General features: G+C 37.5%; 1 protein-coding gene across 1 annotated transcript in view; it reads right to left on the reverse strand.

The window, feature by feature from the left end:
- Positions 1–24,775, reverse strand: part of COBLL1 (cordon-bleu WH2 repeat protein like 1) — a 163,067-nt gene that overhangs the window by 110,772 nt on the left and 27,520 nt on the right. The gene's annotated exons all lie outside the window — the stretch shown is intronic.

Consider the following 24,775-nt stretch of genomic DNA (forward strand, 5'->3'; position numbering starts at 1 on the left):
GGTCCTTTCAAAAGTCAACGTCATGACTTTAGAAGTTTACAGGACATAACCAGATGCACAGCAAAGCCCCAGAGTAGATCCTAATTAGAACAAAGTACCTATAAATGTGTTAGAGGCAACTGAGCCAATGTGAGAATGGACTGGGTAATACATAAAATGAAAATGTATTGACATGGAAAGGTGAAGAGCATTAACAGGAAAAAAAAAAAAAGCAGTTGATAAACCAGCATGAACAGCATTTCATTTGGGTAAAAACAAATGTGTATGGGCATGAACAGATTTTGAATTCTACACCTTGAAGGGTAAATAAAGATAATCTCTGGGTAAGAGAATGTCACTTTACCTTACTTTTGCTTATTAATATCTTCTAGCTTTCTAGAATGGATATTTCTAATAAAGTAATAGTAACATAAACTTATTATAATTAATTAAAACCTTAAAAAGAGGTTGGGTTTCTGCCCAGGTAACCAATCTCATAAAATTTTATGGTGTGTGATGACAGATGGAGTTGCTGGCCTTCCAAAAAGAAGAGAAGGTGTTTAGTTAATAAAACTGTCTGACGGAAAAAAAATTAATTGAAATCCTTTCACATCTAGAATTGCCCATAAACGTTCTAAAAGTCAATGCTATTCACAAGGCTAGAAGGAAAATGAGGCATTGCTTCTAGGAATTTTGCTGATGTCATCAGTCACAGGTAAAATATCAATGTAACTGAAAGTCCTTTCATGTGCAGGCATTACCAAGCTAGGCAATGCTGGGTCCCTGCTGGCTGAAATCTGCCAGGCAAGCTGGGAGAGGGGGTGATAAGGGGTATCAGAGGGGGAAAGATGGACCCGCAAACTTCTACCCTTAAACTACAGCCCGAAACACCCTCGACAAACAAGACAACCACGATTAACTTGAGACCAGCTGATGCAAACTCAACAGCTTCCAGAAGATTTAAGGGATGTTATGATCAAAGTTCAGCAAGTCTTTCATATACCATTGGTATGATTTCAGTTGTCATAAGTTTTATAATTCATTCCTTCAGAAGACAGAAAATTGCATGCAAGGCCAAATGAGTACCCAAGTTCACATTCTGCATAATTTCTAGATTTGATATGTTGGCATAATCCCTCACAACAGATGCTGTGTCAGTTAACAGTTTACTGTCTCTCAGTTCCAAATGCTTCAATGCAGGCCTTGAGCTAAACAACGGAATTCCTTTACTCATCCCTCCTTTAAAGTAGGCATGATGTTAAGCTTTCGTATGGAGGGCACTGGGACATTGAAGAGGAAAGGACTTCCTGGAATTCCTGGCCTGGCTGGGGTTGGGGGCGGGGGGGGGGGGGGGGGGGGGGGGGGGTTGTCCACAGGGAGAGACATCTGGTAGACCCTGCCCCAGCCAGGGGCACAGAACATCATCCCCCATGATCTTGCTGCCTCTTCCTGCAGCAACTTCTTATCAGTCTGAAACCTTCATGAGCTCACCTGAGAGACAAAAATGTCCAAATAAATCCTCGGTGGAATCTTTCTGATCCCGGAGTTTATGCTCTTTCATTTCATCATGACCATCTTCCCCTTCCTCCCTTCGGATGTCTATCCTTCATCAAAATGAAGCATAACTGAAATATTTTGTCAGCTTGTGTTTTCAAGACACTCTGATTATATTTTTTTAAACTAAGATACATTTTTCTTCCAAGAAAAACGGGAGGGAATATGGAGGACACTGTGCCCACTTTTGAAAAAGCCAGTGAGTACCTTCTTCCTCTACGAAACAAGTGACCTTTTTTTTTGTTTGTTTGTTTTGTTTTTTGCGGCACGCGGGCCTCTCACTGTTGTGGCCTTTCCCGTTGCGGAGCACAGGATCCGGACACGCAGGCTCAGCGGCCATGGCTCACGGGCCCAGCCGCTCCGCGGCATGTGGGATCTTCCCGGACCGGGGCACGAACACGTGTTCCCTGCATCGGCAGGCGGACTCTCAACCACTGCGTCACCAGGGAAGCCCGTGACCTCTCTTTTGTTACCCTTTTCGCCAAGCAAGAGGTCTTCTAACAGATACAAATGTTACTAAGTAGTTTCCATTTCTGGGGAAACCAGATTGAAACTGAAACTACATAATTTTACTACTAAATGATTATGCTTGGCTACAGAATTATTAAAATTTACATTGAAAGGATCAGTTATTACTGGAGATAAGGTCAGAAATCTATGGTTATATTGGCTTGTGCTTAGTATACCTAAAGCAAACTTTAAACACGGAAGTGGTCAACAAATTTAAAAGAAAATGTATTTGCCCTAATTTCAACACAAAAATTGTCAAGGCTCTCACTACAGAATTTCTGAGTGGATAAATCAGCAGTGAATAAAAAAACAAAATCTGAGACTCCTAGGCAAATTAAGGAAGTTTATTCCCTCTTTAAAATACCCGCCTCTACATCTCATCATCATTTGTATAAAAATTTTAAATGTGTAACAGATTTCCCACAATTTGTTTCATACACACAGATTTGTTTTTTAAATATCAATTCTCCAATCCTCTCTAAAGTTTGCCAAGGCTGGCAGCAGAATCAGTCTTAAATAGCTCAAACATAATTTTTCATGACTTCTCTTCTTTAAGGAAAATTGTCATAAATATGTTACTCTGACATCACATATTCAACTCCAATTACTCAAACCAAAAATTATTATTTTCCTTTAATAAATACTTTAAGACTATAAATAGGAGTTGGGTATTCAGAGTTGAGAAAAGAGTTGTACTGTAATTTTCCTGACAGGGAGTAGACAAGGGAGAAATGTTACAAGATCTCAACACATATGTGGATTGCCTGATAATAACAAACAAAATTTTTTAAAATAAATTTCTATCCTTTTTAAAAATTTTATTTTATTTATTTTTGGCTGCATTCGGTCTTCATTGCTGCACGCGGGCTTTCTCTAGTTGTGGTGAGCGGAAGCTACTCTTAGTTATGGTGTGCGGGCTTCTCATTGCAATGGCTTCTCTTGTTGCAGAGCATGGGCTGTAGGAGCACAGGCTTTAGTAGTTGTGGCACTTGGGCTTAGTCGCTCCGTGGCATGTGGGATCTTCCCGGCCAGGGCTCGAACCCGTGTCCCCTGCATTGGCAGGTGGATTCTTAACCACTGTGCCACCAGGGAAGCCCAACAAACAAAATTTGATATGTGATTAGAAAGACTTAGTTACAGTCACTGCAAAAGAGATTGTTCTTGGTTCTAGGTGCAGGAAAGATGAGGTAAGCACACACTACCCTGTCTCTCGAATAGAATACAGATATAAAGCTTAGATGGAATGCATGAAGCAACAATCTGAGGACCCAGAGTAAACTGGAGCAAGTGGACTGAAGAAGACCAGAATTCAAAGTACCACTGAACTGGTGATGAATTAACCATTTCTTTCCCTTCAGTATACCCCAGCCAGGACTCAAGGCAGCCCAAAACTCAGAAGCAGACAACAGATGCAAAGAGAAGCCCAGTAGTTCAGAGTCAAGGAGCAGGAAAGTGGTCTCTTAATGCACAGAAATAAAAAGTAAAATATCTTTTAAAAGTTCCTTTCATAGAGAAAAACAAATACCGTATGCTAACACATATATGTGAAATCTAAAAAAAAAAAAAAGGTCATGAAGAACCTATGGGCAAGACGGGAATAAAGTAAAGACACAGACCTACTAGAGAATGGACTTGAGGATATGGGGAGGGGGAAGGGTAAGCGTAACAAAGTGAGAGAGTGGCATGGACATATATACACTACCAAACGTAAAATAGATAGCTAGTGGGAAGCAGCTGCATAGCACAGGGAGATCAGCTTGGTGCTTTGTGACCACCTAGAGGGGTGGGATAGGGAGGGTGGGAGGGAGACGCAAGAGGGAGGGGATATGGGGATATATGTATATGTATAACTGATTCAGTTTGTTATAAAGCAGAAACTAACACACCATTGTAAAGCAATTATACTCCAATAAAGTTGTTAAAAAAAATTTCCTCTCATAAAAATCAAAAATATTTCTACATAATAGCCAAGAAAAAATTTAAAATACCACAAAAGTGAACTATGTGGATATAACTTCATCAAAATGTATACAGAATCTATATTCTGAAACCTACATGACACTGATAAAAGAAATCAGAGAAGACCTAACTAAATGGAGAGGCATACAATGTTCATGGATTAGAAGACTCAACACAGTAAAAAGGTCCATTCTTCCCAAATTGATCCATATATTTAACACAATTCCAGTCAAAACTCCAGCAGATTGGCAATATACACTAATATGTATAAAATGGATAACTAATAAGAGCCTGCTATATAAGAAAATAAATAAAATTCAAAAAAAAAAAATCCTCCAGCAGAATTTTTGCAGCTATAGACAAGCTGATTGTAAAATACATAGGAAGGCAAAGGACTGAGAATAGAAACAATTTGAAAAAGAAGAGAAAGCTAGAGAACCCATACTACTCGATTTCAATCTTACTATAAAGCTAATCAAAACAGTGTGGTATTGACAAATGGATAGACACATAGATCAACAAAACACAATAGAGAGCCTAGAAAGAAAGTCACACAAATATAAAGAACTTATTTTTGACATAGGTTAAAATTCAATAGACAGAGGATAGTCTTTTCAACAAATGATGTTTGAACAATTGGACATATGTATGCTAAAAAACAAACAAACAGGGCTTCCCTGGTGGCGCAGTGGTTGGGAGTCCGCCTGCCGATGCAGGGGACACGGGTTCGTGCCCTGGTCCGGGAGGATCCCACGTGCCGCGGAGCGGCTGCGTCCGTGAGCCGTGGCCGCTGGGCCTGCGCGTCCGGAGCCTGTGCTCCGCAGCGGGAGAGGCCACAACAGTGAGGGGCCCGCATGCCGCAAAAAAGAAAAAAAAAAAAACAAACAAACAAACAAAAAACTCTATACCTTTAACAAAACTTAACTCAGGGTAAATAATAGCTCTAATTACAAAGGAAAGCTCTAATTACAAACAAAACTTAACTCAGGGTAAATAATAGCTCTAATTACAAAGTTAAGGCTTACAAAACATACACAGGAGAATATCTTCATGATCTGGGGTTAGGCAACAACTTCTTAGATAAGACACCAAGGAACAATCCATAAAAGAAAAAAATTGACAAATTGGACCTTATTGAAATAAGAAATTTTTGACCTATAAAATACACCCTTAAGAGAATGAAAGGACAAACTATAGTCAGGGAGAAAATATCTGCAACTCACATTAGACAAAGAATTTATATCCAGAATATATAAATAACTGAATATTCAACAATAAGAAAACAAATAAGCCTGTTTAAAAAATCAACAAAGGGCTTAAACAGACAGTTCACTAAAGAGGATCAACAAAAGGCAAATAAGTACACCAGAAGGTCTATCAACACCTAGCACCACTAGGGAAATGTAGATTAAAAACAAAATGAGGGCTTCCCTGGTGGCACAGTGGTTGAGAGTCCGCCTGCCGATGCAGGGGACATGGGTTCGTGTCCCAGTCCGGGAAGATCCCACATGCCAAGGAGTGGCTGGGCCAGTGAGCCATGGCTGCTGACCCTGCCTGTCTGGAGCCTGTGCTCCACAATGGGAGAGGCCAGAATAGTGAGAGGCCCACATATCGCAAAAAAAAAAAAAAAAATGAGATCACTACACACCTATTAGAATGGCTAAAATAGATATGGACAATACCAAGTGTTGATGAGGATGCAAAGCAAACAAAACTGATGCATTGTTGGTAGAATGCAAAATGGTAGAGTCACTCTGGAAAATGGTTTGGAAGTTTCTCATGAAGTTAAACACACACTTACCGCATGACCCAGCAATCACTTTCTTAGACACAGAGAAATGAAAACTTAGTGCTTACACAAAAACCTGTATGTGAATGTTCTACTCATAATGACTCATAACTGGAAGCAACCCAAATGGCATTCAATGGGTGAATGGATAAACACACTGTAGTACATCCATACTATGTAATACTACACTAAGTAATAAAAAAAGAACTACTGATACACATAAATAGTGAATGAATCTCAAAGGCAGTATGTTAAGTGAAAGCAGATGGTCTCAAAAGTTTATGATTCCATTTTTATGACATTCTTAAAAAGTCAAACTATAGCGAAAGACAGATCAGTGGTCACCAAGGGTCAGTGATGGGGGAGGATGTAACTACAAAGAAGAGTTTCTCTGGAAGGACAGAACTGTTCTGTGTCCTGACTGTGGCAGAGTTTTCATGAATCTGTGCATAAGCCAAAGTTCCTGGAACTGTACATCCAATTAATGTGAAGTTTACCTATGTTAATCAAAAAAATGTTATAGAATGGACATTTATTTCCAGACGGCCACATAATTTTTGACTTGTTCCTTTCTCCATGCCATTTTAAAGTAAAAATATCCATGACAGGAGAAGGAAACTGGACAAATAAATGACACATTTATTTCCATTATCTGTGAACACGCAATACATTTCTAACAAAAAAAATGGGCTCTAGAGGCTGAAGGGAGATTGGGCTACAGTATAAACTCCCACAGACACTGCTAGTCATCTGAACCACATTTTATTTCTTGAGCATTCAAAAGGAAAATTAAAAAGAACATAATAATAATGTATTTTCCTGATTCTTTGTAGTTACACTTGAAGTAAGTGTGAAAGTTCATTTGAGCTTAGAATCTAGCAATACAGAGTTTAGCAACTAAATAACAGGAGATTAACATTCACAAATGGATGACATTAACCATCCAATCAAAAAAGAAAAGCATATCTGTGGGGAAATTAAAGTTAAGAATCTAAAAAAAAAAAAAAAAGTAAAAGACTTGTATTTTTGTAGACCTCGCAGTGCTCAGCACAGTACCTGGCATGTGGGGAACACTCATGATAATTCCATAAAGTATCGTCTAATAAAAAGGAATATCCAACATAAATCCCACAGACCAAACATGTACCTCTACATCGAAGGCTAAGCTCTAACAATTCACGCATGCAAACACGTGGGAGCATCTGCCAGCAATAAACGTGGGGGCAGGGAATGATTTAAATGTGGAAAGACTGAGTTCACTTGGGTCAGCACAGCAGGAAAAGGCAAGGGATGGGGGTTATTGAAGTCAAGAGGAGGGTGTATGCTCAGCTTCCTCTGCACCATTCACCCGACAACACTGACTTACTTTCCAAGTAAGGTCCACCAGATGACATGAGGGAGGGCGTTAGAGCACGAATATGTTCAGGGATGTAGGCTATGGGAAACTTGCAACAAATTAAAGTAAAATTCTGAAATAGTTTTATTTTAATACTAACAGGTTTCATTCTCGAAATACCAGTATTTTGATATATAAGTATTTTGAAAAGTCTCTACAATTCTCTTGAGAAACATCCAGTTACATTTACTATCAACAAGTTGGGAATATTTAAAAATCAAACTCAAACTTAAAATAAGAGAGTCAGGAAGGAAAGGAGAAAGGAAAGCAAACAGAGAAATTATTAAGGGAAGATATGATAGATATTGTCCAAAATCAAACAATAATCAGACAATATAATAGTGCTAAATGATCCATCCCTTTCTGAAGAACAGAAATAGCCACTTCAATCAATGACTAAAGGTTGCAATATTGTAGGGAGGGGGATTCGTTCCCCATGATAAACTTTATCTTGAAGAAGGGAGGAAAGGGATTCCCTGGTGGCGCAGTGGTTGAGAGTCCGCCTGCCGATGCAAGGGACACGGGTTCGTGCCCCAGTCCAGGAAGATCCCACGTGGCGCGGAACGGCTGGGCCCGTGAGCCATGGCCGCTGAGCCTGCGCGTCCGGAGCCTGTGCTCCGCAACGGGAGAGGCCACAACAGTGAGAGGCCTGCGTACCGCAAAAAAAAAAAAAAGGAGGGAGGAAGGGTAATATCCAAAGGATCAGGAGACATGCACCATGATCACTAAAACTGAAAAGTAATCGCATGGAAAGCGATCCCCGAACAATTAAAAAACTATCGCCACACCTCCCCACCCCATATACTACTGGGATCCTGACCTCTACTAATATTTAGTTTTATGAGCAAACAGATTTCTAACTGAGGCAGCATAAACTCAACTCCACAGTCCAAGTGTCCTCAAAGAATGGAATTAAAGAAGCTCCTACTGCTGCAAGTTTCTGCCAAGAGCTCCAAGAAGCACCAGGCACAAAAACACAGGATCTTAAGTTAGGCCCCACTTCCATACCCAAAAGAGTGCTTTCCTGAAAAGATCAAGGTATGGAAAAGGGGTTTGGAAAAGAGGGAGAAACGTCCACCTCTTTGTCCATTTGTCCGTCCCTCTTTGTAGAACCCAGAAAATAACCTGCCCTCCAAAACCCCATACTTAAATTGCAATATGAAAGGTAATAACCACATGAGGCTGGCAAGGTGGCCCCCAGCTCAGCGAGCACACCTTCTCTTCCCACAGCATGACTCCAACACCACACACAGAGTCTCTGACCCACAAACTGAGTGTTGTCCTCAGTGCCTATCCACGTGTTAAATACCAATAAAAATTAACTTCTGTTTCTTTTAAAATTACATATTAACAATGTTCTAATACTTTCTTTCTCACACCAGTGAGTCATTTCCTACTCCCCCCTCCTCCGGAGATTCCACCGATTTGGAAGATGATGATGCACTAAAATGGTTAAGAGGCAAAGATGCAGATTTTTCCATATTAAATTTTTTAATTAAGACCTTTATAAAGAACAATTTTAGGTTTATAGAAATATTGATCAGACAGGTCAAAGAGTTCTCATATACGCTGTGCCCCTCCCCTCTCCCATATTCCCGTTATTTACATCTTGCATTAGTGTGGTACAGTTGTTACAACTGATGAACCAATACTGATAATTATTAATTAAAGTCTGTAGTTTACTTTAGGGTTCACTCTTTGTGTTGTACAGTTCAATGGGTTTCAAAAAATTTAATGACATGTTTCCATCATTACTACATCATACAGAATAGTTTCACTGCCCTGAAAATCCCATGTTCCACTTATTCATTCCTTCTTCCCCCGTCCCTGACATCTAGCAACTGATTTTTTTTTTTTTCTGTCTCCATTGTTTTGCCTTTTTCAGAATGTTGTGTAGTTGGAATAATACAGTGTGTATTTTCAGGCTGGGTTCTCTCACTTAGCAATTTATATTTAAGTTTCCTCCATGTCTGTGCATGGCTTGATAACTCATTTATTTTCATCCTTGAATAAAGTTTCATTGTATGGGTATACCAGTTTGTTTATCCATTCACCTGTTGAAAGAAATCTTGTTTGCTTCCAAGTTTTGGCATTTATGAATAAAGCTGATACGAACAATCAATGTGAATGTTTTTGTGTAGATATAAGGTTTCAATTCATTTTGAAACTTATATATACCAAGGAGTGTGATGACTGGATTGTATAGTTAAGAATATGTTTCGTGTTGTAAGAAACTGCCCACCTGTCTTCCAAAGTGGCTGTACTATTTTGCATTCCCACCAGCAATGAATGAGAGTTCCTATTGCTCTATATCCTTGCCAGCATTTGGTGCTGTCAGTGTTTTGAATTTTAATGGTTCTAACCGGTGTATGTATATTAACTTGCACATCCAGACAACTTTCTAACCCTTTTCATTGGTTTTGAATGTTTTCCCTTGATTATCTTAGGTGTTAGATAGCTTACTTACCAAAGGAGGGGGGGGGGGTGGAGAAAGAAAAAAGGTAGGGGAAAAAAGTACACTCCTTTGAAATTTGTATACCTCTCATTGCCATATCTGATTTAATGGCACTATCTAGAACTTTCAGGGAAAAAGTTGATGATGTATATAGTATTGATGACGACAGGCATCTTCGACTCATTCTTGATTTCAGAGATAAAGCTAATATTTCATCATTAACTAGAACGTTTTCTATTAGCTTAACATACATATTGTTTAATCTATATCCCTCCATTTCTAGGTTTCTAAGTTTTTAATTTTACATCATCTTTTGAGAAGAGCTATTCAGTGGCGGAAGGGCCAGAGTCAATGCTTTATCTCTTTAGAGGACATAATTATGTATAACTATATACATCTATAAAGCAGAAGTTATAAAGGCACACACTTCACTTCCATAAAGAATATTATTCTATCTGAGCTGTCCAATTATACTATCTAATCTTTCCCAATATTTATTTTCTTTCAAGGTTTTCACCATATTAGTATAATATTAATGTTTTATTTATATATTTTACTCAATTTAACTTCTTTTATTTTAAGCAATAACATATCAAACTCATGAACTGATAGGTATTATTTTCTAATATAGAATAAAAATGACCATTAAAAGGAAAAAATCACATCCTCTCAAAAACAGTTCGTTACAGTATGGAGAAGTACTGATAGACCAGGCACCTTTCCAGTCAGGAGCCCTCTTACTGAACTTCGTCCCCCTAGATTCTAACACCAGTGGCTGGTCCTGAGCGGGAGCTCAGTAAACATTCACAGGATGAATGGACAACCATGAGGTCAAGGACATTCACTGGCTCAGAAGGATGTGCACCTCTTGCCTTGGAGTTATTTTAGCATGAGAGAGAAGATAAAACTGGGAGACAAGGCAAGGGAGATGACCTCCAAGAAGTCTAAGATAAGCATTTCAGTTTGTAAGGAGAAATAAGAGTGAGTTCCCAGGGATGGGTAATGACCAGCTAACTTTTGCACCACAAAACTGAGTTTGACACGGAGGTCTGCCACTTATAAACTATGCAACCTTGAACATGATTTTCCCTTGATTTATTGGTGTGAGATATAGCTTTATACTAGTAAGCCATTTTTGAATTCCGGTAATAATCATACTTAGTGACAGATAAATTTATCTTATTAAATATTATTTTATTTTGCATCTTTACAGCTATACTCATAAGAGAGGTTTCTTTCATTCTGTGGGATTTCTTTGTAAAATGTTGTCGAGATGTGTTCACTACATAAAAATAAACTCAGAAACTTCATAGTTTTTTCTATGCTCTGTAAATCTTTAAAGACTGTTATCTCTTCCTTAAAAGACCAAATAAGCTTGCCTCCCTGACTAACCCCAGAGCCTTTTGGAGGATAGCCCTCTGATAACATTTTTCATATTTTTCTCTACAACAGTTTGATTCAACAGCTCTAATTCTTGATTTAAAATTTACATATTTTCTAGATAGTCATCCATTTCACCTGGAATTTCTAACCTACTACCATATCTATTATATGTAACTTAAAAACTCTTGGAATCTATTATAACATTTTTGTTCTTTTCATTAAATTTGCAGGAGAGCTGTGTCACCCTCCCCACCACACACAAACACCTACATTGTTTTTCAATTCTGTGTTTCTTAAATCATTAATTCCTACTTATTTATGCATTTACTTCCTCCTGCTTTCATTTGTTCTGTTTTAGCATCATGAGTTAAAGTTCTTGCTTCATGTTCTCACACTTTCCAGTTTAATAATGAAAATACAGTATGAAAATACATATGTGTTTGCTTCTGAATATAGCTTACTATTATATTAGCATTGTTTTCTTAATAGTCTATAGCTGTTATTTTGATTTCTTCTTTGTTACCCTAAGAGCTTAGGAGAATTTTATTATTATTTCCATGTGGTTAAGCGGTCTTTGAGCTTTAAATAATATCTTTAGGTTGAAGAATGTCTCTGTACAGCTCATACTCATGGAAATAAACTAGGTTCTCCTTCTGGCCCAGTCTATAATTAGTTTTACAACCTTCTTAAATATAAAAAGCACATTTTATAATACCTTAGTTTGATGCCTTATGGTCTCTCTTAACTTGGTAAATATTATTTTCGATGCTCTATGCTTGCTGGATTACGTAACACTTTAGGGGCTTACCAATATGGATGGGCCCTCATGGTAAGGTCTGCAGAGTCCTTGAATCTAGTTCTAATAGTTTTTCTGCCTCTTTCTTTCAGTCATCACAACTTGCTGTTAGTGTGTCACACTTGTAGCAGTCTATCGCCACAATCCTAAATCACTACTTCTAGCATCTGCCTTTTGCTTTTGAAATCAAATAGTACCATCTGCCCTTTGAGAAAAATGCCCAACCTTCGTGACATATGCTTTAGCTACTCTGACCTTATGTTATTTACTTACTTCCTTGTTCTCAGTTTAGTTTTCCAAAGTACAGTGTAAGTTTAACCAATATTTAAAGATTAGTATAATACTTTAAAGTATTTACGTACTTTATTGTTAAGGATTTTTAAAGTACTTAAATACATTGAAACAATAAAATACTACCATTTTTTTTTAATTTGTGTTAAGTATAGAGCACAAAAGTCCACAGGATTTTTAAAGTGTAGTGTTTTCTATATCACCGCCTTAGAAAGAGACTATCACTAAGTGAAATTGTTTCAACCAGAAATAGTTGGTTTGTTGCCCCACTCATATAGTCTTAAGAAGAAAGAACAACGTTTCTTTTTATAGCTAAACAATGTAGTACTTTCTACAATGTTCACTAAATAGTCTCAATGTACCTACTTTAGAGAACAGCACTACACCATACTTATAATTCTTTAGTCATCAGACTACATCATCCTCAAAAAATAATACATTAAGTAGCTCATATTCTCATCTTGTCTAAAACAGTGTTTTGTTGACATAGTGAATAAATTCCATCATTTCAATTGGATCTGAATAAAATTTACACTTGATGAATTTCAAGAAAAGAACCTTCAGCAATCTCCTCCCACCTTCCTATAGAAACCACAAAGTTGAAAGATATATGCAGTTTATGTATTTTAATATTCTGGTAGGTATGTTTAATAACATTCATATAAACCATGTGGTATAAAAACCCATGTACAAAGGAAATAAATATTTACTATTAAATAACAAATCTGATGATGAATTATTCCTACATTATATAATAAAATTTCCCTAGACAGCAAAATTCTTGCTCCTGAGAAGGTCATGCTGGGGATCCCTATTCTTCACCCGTATGATCAGAAGATTAATATAAAACTAATTTTGTAGTCTAAAATTCTAAGGGATTAGTTGCCCAAAGTAAATGTAAAATACTTCAAAATTACAGAATTGTTCTTTCAAAAATTAATAGCCAATTCTCAAGAGTATTGAGAAATGACAAGATGACATTTGTGACCTCTAAGTTATCAATTACTAAGGACTTTATCAATTAGTAAATTTCATATTTGGGGCTTTAAAGAACATAAATAGTGGCAAAACAAACTTGCAACTCTTTCATTCAGAGATCTGTCACTTATTATCAACTTTATACAGTAATGTACTGATGTATTTATAATAGAGAAGACACAGCATATTCCTAGATTGTTATATGATTGAACTTCAATGATATATACAATTTTTTAAGTATCTGAATAACTCATCCAATTAAAGATTATCATAATCATTCTAATTAAATATACCACAAAATTATTTATTACTTTTGAAATGCCTCGAGTCAGCATCTTTCTAGAACTATGAGTTGCTCTGATCATGATATACAAACTTTCAAACATAGGTACCTTTACACACTTCAGCTCAAAATTTCATGCAATAAATATATTCACATGACAATCATATCATACATAATTCTAGCAACATTCACTTAAACTCTCTAGTAAACAATGTTAACAAAAAAGTTGAGTCTTTAAAATAAATGCCAAATATTTCATTAAAAATCATCTATCTCGGGCTTCCCTGGTGGCGCAGTGGTTGAGAGTCCGCCTGCCGAAGCGGGGGACACGGGTTCGTGCCCCGGTGCGGGAAGATCCCACATGCCACGGAGTGGCTGGGCCCATGAGCCATGGCCGCTGAGTGTGCGCGTCCGGAGCCTGTGCTCCGCAACGGGAGATGCCACAACAGTGAGAGGCCCGAGTACCGCCAAAAAAAAAAAAAAAAATCATCTATCTCATTTTACTTTGAGATGTTCAGAAAATTTTAGTTATCTCAGAAAAAGTAAAATAATCAAATTCATATCACTAGATATAGCGTCCCATGTACAAAAGATAAAAATATGTTTGGATATGGAAAATGAATTACTCATTTTTATAGATTTCAACATAAATCTATGTCACCTTCTAATCATAAGTTTTTTGTTACCTATACTTCTAATGAAAATAAACATATTTTTGGATGCTTGCCTATGGAATATTTTCCTTTTCTGATATTTGAGATGGATTCGATTCGAGATCTTCTTTCTGAAGAGATTTGAAAATTGAATTTGGGGTGGGGAGCAGTTAATGTTCCAAAAATGTAAGAATGTCATATATTTCCAGAGCAAATATTTATCAGGAAAATTTGTTTTTAAAAAAGCTTGATTTCTAAAAATCCAAGTTAAATAATCTAAAAGCAATTATGTAAAGAATCATGTGCCATGTAAGTTAAATAATGACACAGCAATGCAACTAAATATGATGTAGATATTAAAATTTTGACGAAGACTGTAGCAATATAGAAGTATTTATGACTGTCATGAAAATACAGAATCTAGAATTTTAAAGCAATTAAAGGAAACACCTAAAATCAAAATATTTGACTTTTTGGATGGTTAACACTGAAGTTAATTTTTTATTGTTATCTATGCCATGAACAGATTTTAAAAATTAATAATTCTCCAAATCACCAAAGCTCAAAATTCTTATTGTTGAATTTTATTCAGGTCCCTAAATGGAATTCAGATATCAGAGATGTGGTTCATAGTGGGAGCTTTAAAAAAATAAAACTATCCTAAACAAAGGTTATTTGAAAAGAAATATAAAGAAAAATAAAGAAATATGTGAAAAGCATACACCAATTAAGTAAAATATAAAAGCATTCAATATATTGCTTATAATTATATAAGTATAAAAATTAGATCAGAAATACACACACCATTATGTGGTATTGGTCACTTCTAGAAGGTGACTAGAACAGGAGTGGTGGTTAAAGGGGATTTTAGCTTTATCTGTAATATCTTCTGTCTTAAAAAAAGATGATAAAATTTTAAAATGCTAAATCATTTCTGGGTGGTGAAAATTTGAATATGTTTTGTAACTTCTAAAGTTCATCTGTGCTTAACTATTCAAAACAAAATACAGAGAGCAAAACAACATAAAATCCTTTAAACATTTGAACAGTATTATGTTAAAGTCACTTATTGAATCAGGAAGCTGCCATGACTCGAGGAAGGAATTACCAAGTGTATATTTCATGTCAATGTCAAACTCATGGACTTTCCTGTCATACCACAACATTTACCTGCGGGGACCACAGAATTTCACAAGATGAGAGAGACACTTAGAAGTCTCAAGAGTTATCAACCATACATTTTGGGACAGTACGTTTAATTTCATACAAAGGAAGAAAGTGTGGAGAAAGGAGAATAATATTTTTTCAATTCTAAAAAAGAGAAGCAAATATGTCAAATTTTTTATGCAAGTATTCATTAGTTGTAACAATTCTCTGAAGTTGGTATCATCATCATCCCATTTCTCAGATGAGAAAAAAATGAGACAGGGAATGCAAATAACTTCCAGAGTCACAGGTTTATAAGCACAGAACGAGAATGCAAACAACCCATCTGTCTGACCACCAAGCCAATACGTTTGCTACCACACCAACCTCCTGTTAGATCAAAACATCTCTCCCAGGGGTATTATGAAAAGATCTTCAAACTAGCAGACACAAACCCAGTGTCTGGCTTCAGCTTTGCTCCCAAAGAGCTCTATGACCCTAAACTAATCATTGTGTACCTTAATTTCCTCACACATAAAAATGTGTAATGGTCGACGTAAAACCCTATGTTGTCAATTCTAATCCACACTTTTTTTCACCTTTTAACCAGTGTGAACTGTAGTTGTGTCTTATACTAATTGGCATCTTAAACTTGCTGTTGGCCAGGTGACAGTCATGATGCAGGAACGTCCACATGTGGTTCCAGGTATCCATGCTGCCATCAACCCCAGAGTATTATGTGCACTGTTGCGGCTACACATCTGGTACTGCCAAACAAGCAAAACAACAGGAGGAAAAGAAACTACCAAAGCTCTTGGAGAAGATGAAGATATTTGAAAGTAACAAACAGCTGATGAGACCAATGACTTAATGCATCCAACAAGACTAACATACAGTCTTCAAGCATCAATTTGTGAGAAAGTTCCTACTGACTTTGAACAGAAGTTGCTTAACTTCCAGTGACAGTATACTCAGTTGAGGAAAAAACAAAACCTAGAGTTAGTCAAATAAGAAAATGGTAGCTGTGGGGACTTCCCTGGTGGCACAGTGGTTAAGACTCCCCACTCCCAAGGTGGTGGGGGGCCTGGGTTCAATCCCTTATCAGGGAACTAGTTCCCACATGCATGCCGCAACTAAGAGTTCACATGCCGCAACGAAGGAGCCCGCCTGCCTCAACTAAGACCTGGCGCAACCAAATAAATAAATAAATATTTTTTAAAAAAAAAAGAAAGAAAGAAAGAAAGAAAAAGAAAATGGTAACCAAAACTTATGTAACAGACAATAATCAACTGGAAAGAAAATCCCAGGAGCAACAGTAGAACATATTTCCAGAAGTGCCGTATCATCTTCCATGCTCTTGACTGCAGAGGACAAGACTGAGTAAAATAACAGTCACTGACAAATCTGAGTCCAAAAGAAGAATCAGACTCAGAATATGAATAAGTTTAACAAAAAAATGTTTAATTCTTTTGTTTATATGTTCCTTTTTATGATTGCACAAAAATAATACAATTAAATGTGTCAAATTTAAAATCCCTTTCAACTTCAGTAAATATAATATAAAAACTAAGTAGTAATACATTGTGTAAGGAATTTTTCTATATTTCAGTTTTGATGGTGGTTGGGATGGTGTGTTATGACTGCCTTTGTTTGTCAAAACTTGCAGCACTAAACATTAAACTAAGTAAATTTTACCATACATAAATTATGCCTCAATAAAAAAAATTTAAGAACAGTGTACTAGTTTAATTGGCAGTGTTTTTCTTTTAGTGGTACATAAAATAATGGTGAATCTAAAATCTGATGGCACCTTAGATTCAATGAAATACAATATATCTAAAGAATGACTATTAGAGGGCTAGAATCCATCATGTGTGACCACTGTCTATACCAGGTTAGACTTTCCCCTACCTCAATGCAAATATGTGCACCAGTTTCTCTCTCAATTTCCTTGCCTCTGTGATGACTGGTTTTAAAAAGATATTCTGAAAAAAAAAAAAAGGTATTCTAGAAAAAAATCAAAGTAATATTTTTTAAAAATCCTTATCTGAAAGACATTAAGGATGAAATCAACCAGAGGTAAGTTTAAAAAATGGCACAAACAAAAAGCAAGTCCAGGTTTCTGTCATCAAGTTAAGGCTAAGAATAAATCAAGAATCTGAACAAAAGTTCAGGAAAAACTTTCTACAAAAGTTCAGGGAAAAAAAAGTTTTCATTTATATCCTCCAAGTCAAACTCTAGACACCTACTCACAACTATTAATATAAATTTATAATCCTCTGTGGTAGCATTTTTGTAAGACATCACAACTATCTAGAGGTATTTTGAGACTTATTTTCACCAGCATCCAGCACCACAAATGAAAGAGAATAAAACCATTATAATCTCTGACACTCGTTGTATTATATAAGAAACTAGATCAGTAGTCAAGAACACCAAATGTCTTTATGGTGAATGCCTGTTTTACAGACAAAATTTAAATCATTATGCATGTATAATTTTTTTTCATATCACTATGCTACAAAAATGTATTTTAATTGATTGAATTTTAAAAATGAATTAACTGGCCTACTGTATGCTAGGCATTTGTGATTTATGTAGGGAAGTAAGTAAGGCATACTTGTCCCTGTATTCCTAAAATTTTGTAATCTACTTAGTTCACATCTACTATTTATTTATATTCTAGAATAAAATATTAATGATAAATTTCATTTACACAGGAAAAAAACCTTCATAAAAAGGGGAACACGGGCTTCCCTGGTGGCGCAGTGGTTGAGAGTCCGCCTGCCGATGCAGGGGACACCGGTTTGTGCCCTGGTCCGGGAAGATCCCACATGCTGGGCCTGCGCGTCCGGAGCCCGTGCTCCGCCACGGCAGAGGCCACAACAGTGAGAGGTCCGCATACCGCTAAAAAAATAAAAAAATTTAAAAAAAGGGGGAATACGTTTGTAATACTAGAGAAGCCTAGGTAGACTAGTGTTTAAGTGAATGTGAGCAGGTCCACACTGCTGCTCCCACCACCTTCTAAGGTCTTCAGCCTTGACAAGGTCTCACCTTTCTCTTCCTGAATTCCTCCAGCTGTTAAACAAGCATCTTAGCACTCATCTGTGAGATGCTACAAAAATAAAATATATGTTAAACTCTCGGTGCAATGCCTGGCTTATAGTAAGGAAGCACTTGATAACTGTTTGCTGGGTTCTATGTTCAAAAAAGTAGGCCCCTGATTTATTTTAATATAGGACGGACTTTATTTTTTTTTAAGTCATTAAATTTTATTACACAATTGCAACCCATTGAGTAACGAGATAGTCTTTTGTATTTTCCCCATAAATATGGCATAACCCAATAAAGTTCATTTATGCAAACTCAAATAAATTAGGGCTTGACTATTCACCTCACCAAAAATTTCACACTGATTCCTTTAAGTAACAACTTCTTTCAGTACCTATAAGACCAAAAATTAAATTTCAAAAAAAAAAAACTGTTTTTAAACTTTTCCAGAATTATATTTTAGAAAGTGACATATACTTCTAGTTATGATTCATATAGGTATATTGTCAAATAGATTGATGTACATGGAAACATTAAATTAATACAGTATTACACATTTTCACTGTAGTCAGTTGTTACTTTAAATCTAGTTTTTCAGCACAGCTAAACGCAACAATACCTAAAGAAAATCCACACTGTCATATGACATCCTTGTTTAATCAACAACAAAGATTTTGTAGTCATGCATTTACTTTAACCACTGTATAAACAACCATGTAACCTTCAAAAGACCTCATGGGGGTAACCAAATGTTACGAAATTATAAAGTCAAACTGGGCGCTCAAAAAGCTTATCTGTGAGGAAAGAGTTTATCTAGAATCACCGTTGTTTAGTTTAGCTTAAGAGATAAAAACAGCATTATTCCCATTATATAACTGACTCCCATCATCCAAATGGAAAATCGAGGGTGTGTTATTGCAGAGTTGGTAGCCCTTTCAAGTACCAACAGGTAGTAAAAGTCATCAGGTAATTATTAAATGAAAGCATTTCCACCCCTCTTAAAATAAGAAATGGACAACAAAGTAGCAAACTAAACACAGGACTTCCAATTTCGGGTCCAGTGTTTACTTTCCACCCTCAACTGAACTTACTAGGCTGCTGGAACTCCTCAAGTTGTTTGCAAGAAAACTGCAAGCTACAAAATTCAGTACTATCTTTTTTATACAGTTTCATGATTGTTTTGAGTCATTTTTTGGAAAAATGAAAGAGAAAAAGGAATGGGAACTAAGATTTTAGGGTCCTACTACAATGTGCTTTACACACACATGAAAATGTGGTTTAATCCCCATCTTATGAGCATGGGAACAGAGGCTCTGAGAGGTTAAGTAACTTGCCCAAGGTTACCCAATAAGAAAATGGCACACATCTTCAATTCAGACCCAAGTCCATGTGACAAAGTCAAAACAGACAGATGGAAAGTTTTTTTTGTTTTTTTTTTTTTTTTTTTTTGCGGTACGCAGGCGTCTCACTGCTGTGGCCTCCCCCGCTGCGGAGCACAGGGTCCGGACGCGCAGGCTCAGCAGCCATGGCTCAAGGGCCCAGCCGCTCCGCGGCATGTGGGATCCTCCCGGACCGAGGCACGAACCCTTGTCCCCTGCATCGGCATGCGGACTCTCAACCACTGCGCCACCAAGGAAGCCCCGGAAAGTTATTATTATTTTTTTTTTTTAAAACCTGGGGACTTTTTTTTTTTTTTTAATTTATTTATTTATGGATGTGTTGGGTCTTCGTTTATATGCGAGGGCTTTCTCTAGTTGTGGCAAGCGGGAGCCACTCTTCATCACGGTGCGCGGGCCCCTCACTCTCGCTGCCTCTCTTGTTCTCTGCGGAGCACAGGCTCCAGACGCGCAGGCTCAGTAATTGTGGCTCACGGGCACAGTTGCTCTGCGGCATGTGGGATCTTCCCAGACCAGGGCTCGAACCCGTGTCCCCTGCATTGGCAGGCAGATTCTCAACCACTGCGCCACCAGGGAAGCCCCGGAAAGTTATTTTTAAAGAAGGTTTGGGAAAGTAATCTCTAAAGAAAGTCTTTCACATGATACATACTAAAATCACATATACTTTGAGTAGATGGATCAAAGCAATAAGGTACCAAGTATGATCTTGGAGAAGGTGCTTTCTCTCTCATTGTCTCAAGTTTTGTTTTGTTTTTTCACCTGATAAATAAGGACAAAGATAGTAGTATCTCTCACACAATGTTGTTAAAAAGACAAATACTCTAATATATTTAACATTCTTAACATAAGACCCAGCATCTAATAAGGTCTTAATAAATGTTGGTCAATTTTTGTACATTACTCTTGCTGTCATGTATAAAATTAAAGAGTCTTTACTCTCTGCTAGGTCATCAATTGTGAGGTCTCTGAAGAAGTCACTGGGTCTGTCCTATTCTCTGCCTTGAAAGAGAATAGAGTAAGTGCTCAACAGTCTTTGAATAAATAAATCTAATAATTTCCCATTCACTTTTATCTCAATGCATAAATATTGATTTAAACGCCTTGATTCAAACGTTCTCTGAGGGCAAATGATCCTTCATAGGAAGTCCTACTTGCTTAAAAAGAAAAAAAACAAACCCAGAACCTCCATACATCATGTAAAGAAAAACTAGGCTGACACACATGCAAAAAAAAACCCTCAATTCACAGCTTCTTCTTCTCCATTTGAAAGTAATCACCCCGAACTCTAGAAAAATATATAAATTCTCATCATCTTCTGAAACCTTCTACCACCCTCTAACAGGATCTTATTACCAGTCCTCTAATCATACAGCCAGGAAAGAAGAGCTAAAAATCAATATTTTTATGTCTGTCCACTCGACTCTATATAAATGTCTTTGAATATTTACATTTTTAACTTATTGTCTTTATAATTCTATCAGATAGGTTACTTTACCTGTTGACACCTTAAGCATCTACAAGTTGATAAGCACTAGTTTGGGGAAGGGCGCAGACTGAAATCACTTCTTCCACTGCCAGCTGATCTCAAAGGTGAACTAGATTGGATCGCTGCAGCAGGAAGGTGGGGTCAGAAATGTGTACTTTTCAAATGTTCAGGTAAAGGACAGCACAGTGATGAAGAACATAGGCTTTGGAATCAGACAGACCTGACATGAAAACCTGGTTCCATCCCTTCCTTAATCTCAGTTAAGAAAACTGTATGAGCCTCAGTGTCCTTCTGTGTAAAAAGGGATGAAACATGAACTTCACAGGGTTGTTGGGAGGACTAGGGGAGCCAGTGTATGTGCAAGTGCTGCCATAGTACTTGGTTTTAATAATATCAATGACCTATTTTCAAGCAACTTTCAAAGAAAGCATTACAATCACCTTAATTAGTTAAAGGTCCATGGGGAGTGTTCCTTCCCAAGCCATTCCTTTTACAGCCTCAAGCATTCACCCAGATTCCTCTATCTGACATGTATAAGAAGGAGCAAAGGCAAAGAACAGGCTAGAAGATAACAGCAACTATTGGAAAAACGCAAATTCTTCCACCACATCCCTCTTTGCAAAAAAGTTTCTTAAACCAGCAAAATCCTAATGTGGACAAAGCAATAATTGAAAACTCACTGTGAACAAAATAACGTGAGCCAGTGAATAAAAAGATGAATAAATCCAGGGGCTTCCCTGGCGGCGCAGTGGTTGAGAGTCCGCCTGCCGATGCAGGGGACACGGGTTCGTGCCCTGGTCCGGGAGGATCCCACATGCTGCGGAGCGGCTGGGCCCGTGAGCCATGGCCGCTGAGCCTGTGCGTCCGGAGCCTGTGCTCCGCAATGGGAGAGGCCACAACAGTGAGTGGCCCGCGTACCGCAAAAAAAAAAAAAAAAAAAAAAAAGATGAATAAATCTTGCTCTTAAGAAGCTTACAACTTAGTGAGAAACAAGTTATAAATAAAACAAAAATAAAAGACAGACAGTAGTACATGCTCTGACAGAGTTAGTCAAAGTACCATGAAAGCAAAAGGGAAAAAGAAATATATCTGGTTCAAGTATCTATACAAGCTTCAAGGAGAAGGTGGAATTTGCAACTAGGCCTTGAAAAAATGCGTGGATTCCTCTGGGCCGTGAGATGGGCCAGTAGAATTCCACACTGGAAAACACTAGACAAAAGCAAGGAGGTTGCAACTTCCCAGTATTCAGGAGATGCCATAGTCTGTCTCTCAGGTCTGAAAAGAATGTGAATAGAAAAAGATTATGGGAGACAAAGACAGAAAGGAAAGTTGGGACCAGGCTTCCATGCATTCCCAGTGCCTACTACAGTCTGGCCTTTACTGTTCAGGCAGCAAAGGCCTTTTTGGGGAGAGCAAGGGAGCTTGATAAGAACCAACTCATGATTTGGAAATATTCCTATAATTACATTAAATCCTAAAAAATAAAAACTCAGAGCAAGAAGGGGCTATCAAAATAGCCCAGGCTTAAACGAGGACATCAAGAAATGGAAATTAAAAAGGACATTATAAGAGTCCATAAGATTCAGCAATTTCTAATCCTTATAAGGTAGAAATACATTTCTTCCACTGAGGATAAAAGTTAATAGTGGGCTAAGTGGAGCTGGGACAAGAGAGGCTGACCAGCATATCAGAGTAAAAGTCAAAATAATCCCCCAAAGTTGCCAGCCATAGGTTCAGTTTTGGTTATAAGGGGTGTCTATACTATAATAAAGGGGTATCAGTTAGTAGATGAAACAGAATAGCCAAGGTCTCAAGGCACTTTTGGTACGTGTAGAAGTCAGTCTGGGGATGTGGTCAAGGTTCTTGGTGGGTCTCTCTGGTTCACGGCAGGCTCACAGCTACTTACTGAGGCCACAGAAATCCAGACCCCAAGAGGAAAAGACTAGCTAGCCAGGGAGTCAGGGCCCAGTCAAATGGCCTGAAGTTCAAGGCAGGACTCTAGTGAGGCATAAGAAACATCCAAGGGCTCAGTGGGGAAGCCCTGGGTATGTGCATGTTGACAGCACACTTAACAGTGGAGCTTGAGGTAGCAGGAATAATTCTAGACCACACCCACGGGTGGAAGAGGCTTTGTCTGAATTAACTAATCAACTTTTGAACCCACAAGTTGAAAGTCTTTAATACTGAGAAAGGCCCAATAGGACCCAAACTAAGATTGCTGTATGAACATGAACTTGTAACACAAATGTTTTTCTGAACTCCTAACCTAAATTCCTTATGTGATATGAGTGTAATGGTATAGATTACCAAAACAGAAAAAGATTAAGACCTAGTACCCACTGAGATAAAATACACTTATCCAAAAACAAGACAAAGTATTAAAACAAAAAGTCTTTCAGTCCATCATAACCTTAGGAGAACTTGCACACCTGGGCCCAGCTTTGCCTGTAGCCTCACCTGTCCCTGCCCAGCCCATATGCTCTATTCACAATGGACTACACCACATTCTCCAATATTCAGGGCATTCTGGTGTTCGTATGCCTCCATTTACAGTATCCATCTTCCTTTTCTGGCTTGGCAACTTGCATGCATCCTTTAAGTCACCCCCAATGTAAGAACTCTGGTACCATCAACCAGAACTAATCATTGGGTGATTTCTTACAGCATTTTCTACATACCTTTCCTGGAGTAGGATCTACTTGTCTTTCAAGAACAGTTCAAGAGTTATCTCTTCCAGGAAGCCTCAGGTCTCTCACAGCCATCCACGTGTGCCTTATTCCTAGCCTTGCCACCAATAGTATCACATCAATTGGCTGTTTCTACCATCCAATTATGAATCATTCATAAGCTATATCTAAATTCTAATCACTATTTTATGTCCACTACCTAGCTGTTTCTGGCATAAAGTAATTCTTTCATATGTTGAATAAATTAACATTTTTTCCATTTTCCGAATAACTGATAAGGTTTCATATATTTATTTACTTTTGTGTCATATTAACCTTTACTCTTTGAATGAAGATATTAATCCTTATTTCACTTGTATATTCTAGTTATCCTTCCATCAATTTCTCAGAAATTTGCTACAATAGATTTTTTTAAAACTAGAGAAATATGACAGAAGTTTTTATTTCATTTAATGTAACAGTTGAACTGTACTTATTTAATCCTACACATATTGTTAAGGTGGAATTCAGGGATGTCAATAATAGTGGGCTATTGTGTCTGCCCACTTAAAGGGCACCAACCCTGCATAAGACTGAAAGTGTTTATCCTCCCCGCCCCACACCAGGAATGTCTATGCCCCTGCTGGCATCACCCATTATCTAGAACCCATCAAAACCAGCAACACCCCCTGCTTTCCAGACCTTTGCCTCCATTCCCCAAGACACCACCACAACTATCTAACACATATTGTGCGCTAGAAAGCAATCTGATAACAATAATAGCTACTCAGCATCTATACCCTTTGCTTATGGATACATGTAATTCTCAAAGCAGCCCATATTACAGATGAGGATATGTAGACTTAAATATGTAAGTAATTTACTCAAAATTTCACTGGAGTAAAGGGCTGAAGTGGGAATTTATATTACAGTTGGCCCTTGAACAACGTGGGGACGGGGGCACTGACCCTCCACAAAGTTGAAAATCTGAGTATAACTTTAC

Source organism: Phocoena phocoena, chromosome 7 (genome assembly GCF_963924675.1).
Source record: "Phocoena phocoena chromosome 7, mPhoPho1.1, whole genome shotgun sequence".
NCBI lineage: Eukaryota > Metazoa > Chordata > Mammalia > Artiodactyla > Phocoenidae > Phocoena > Phocoena phocoena.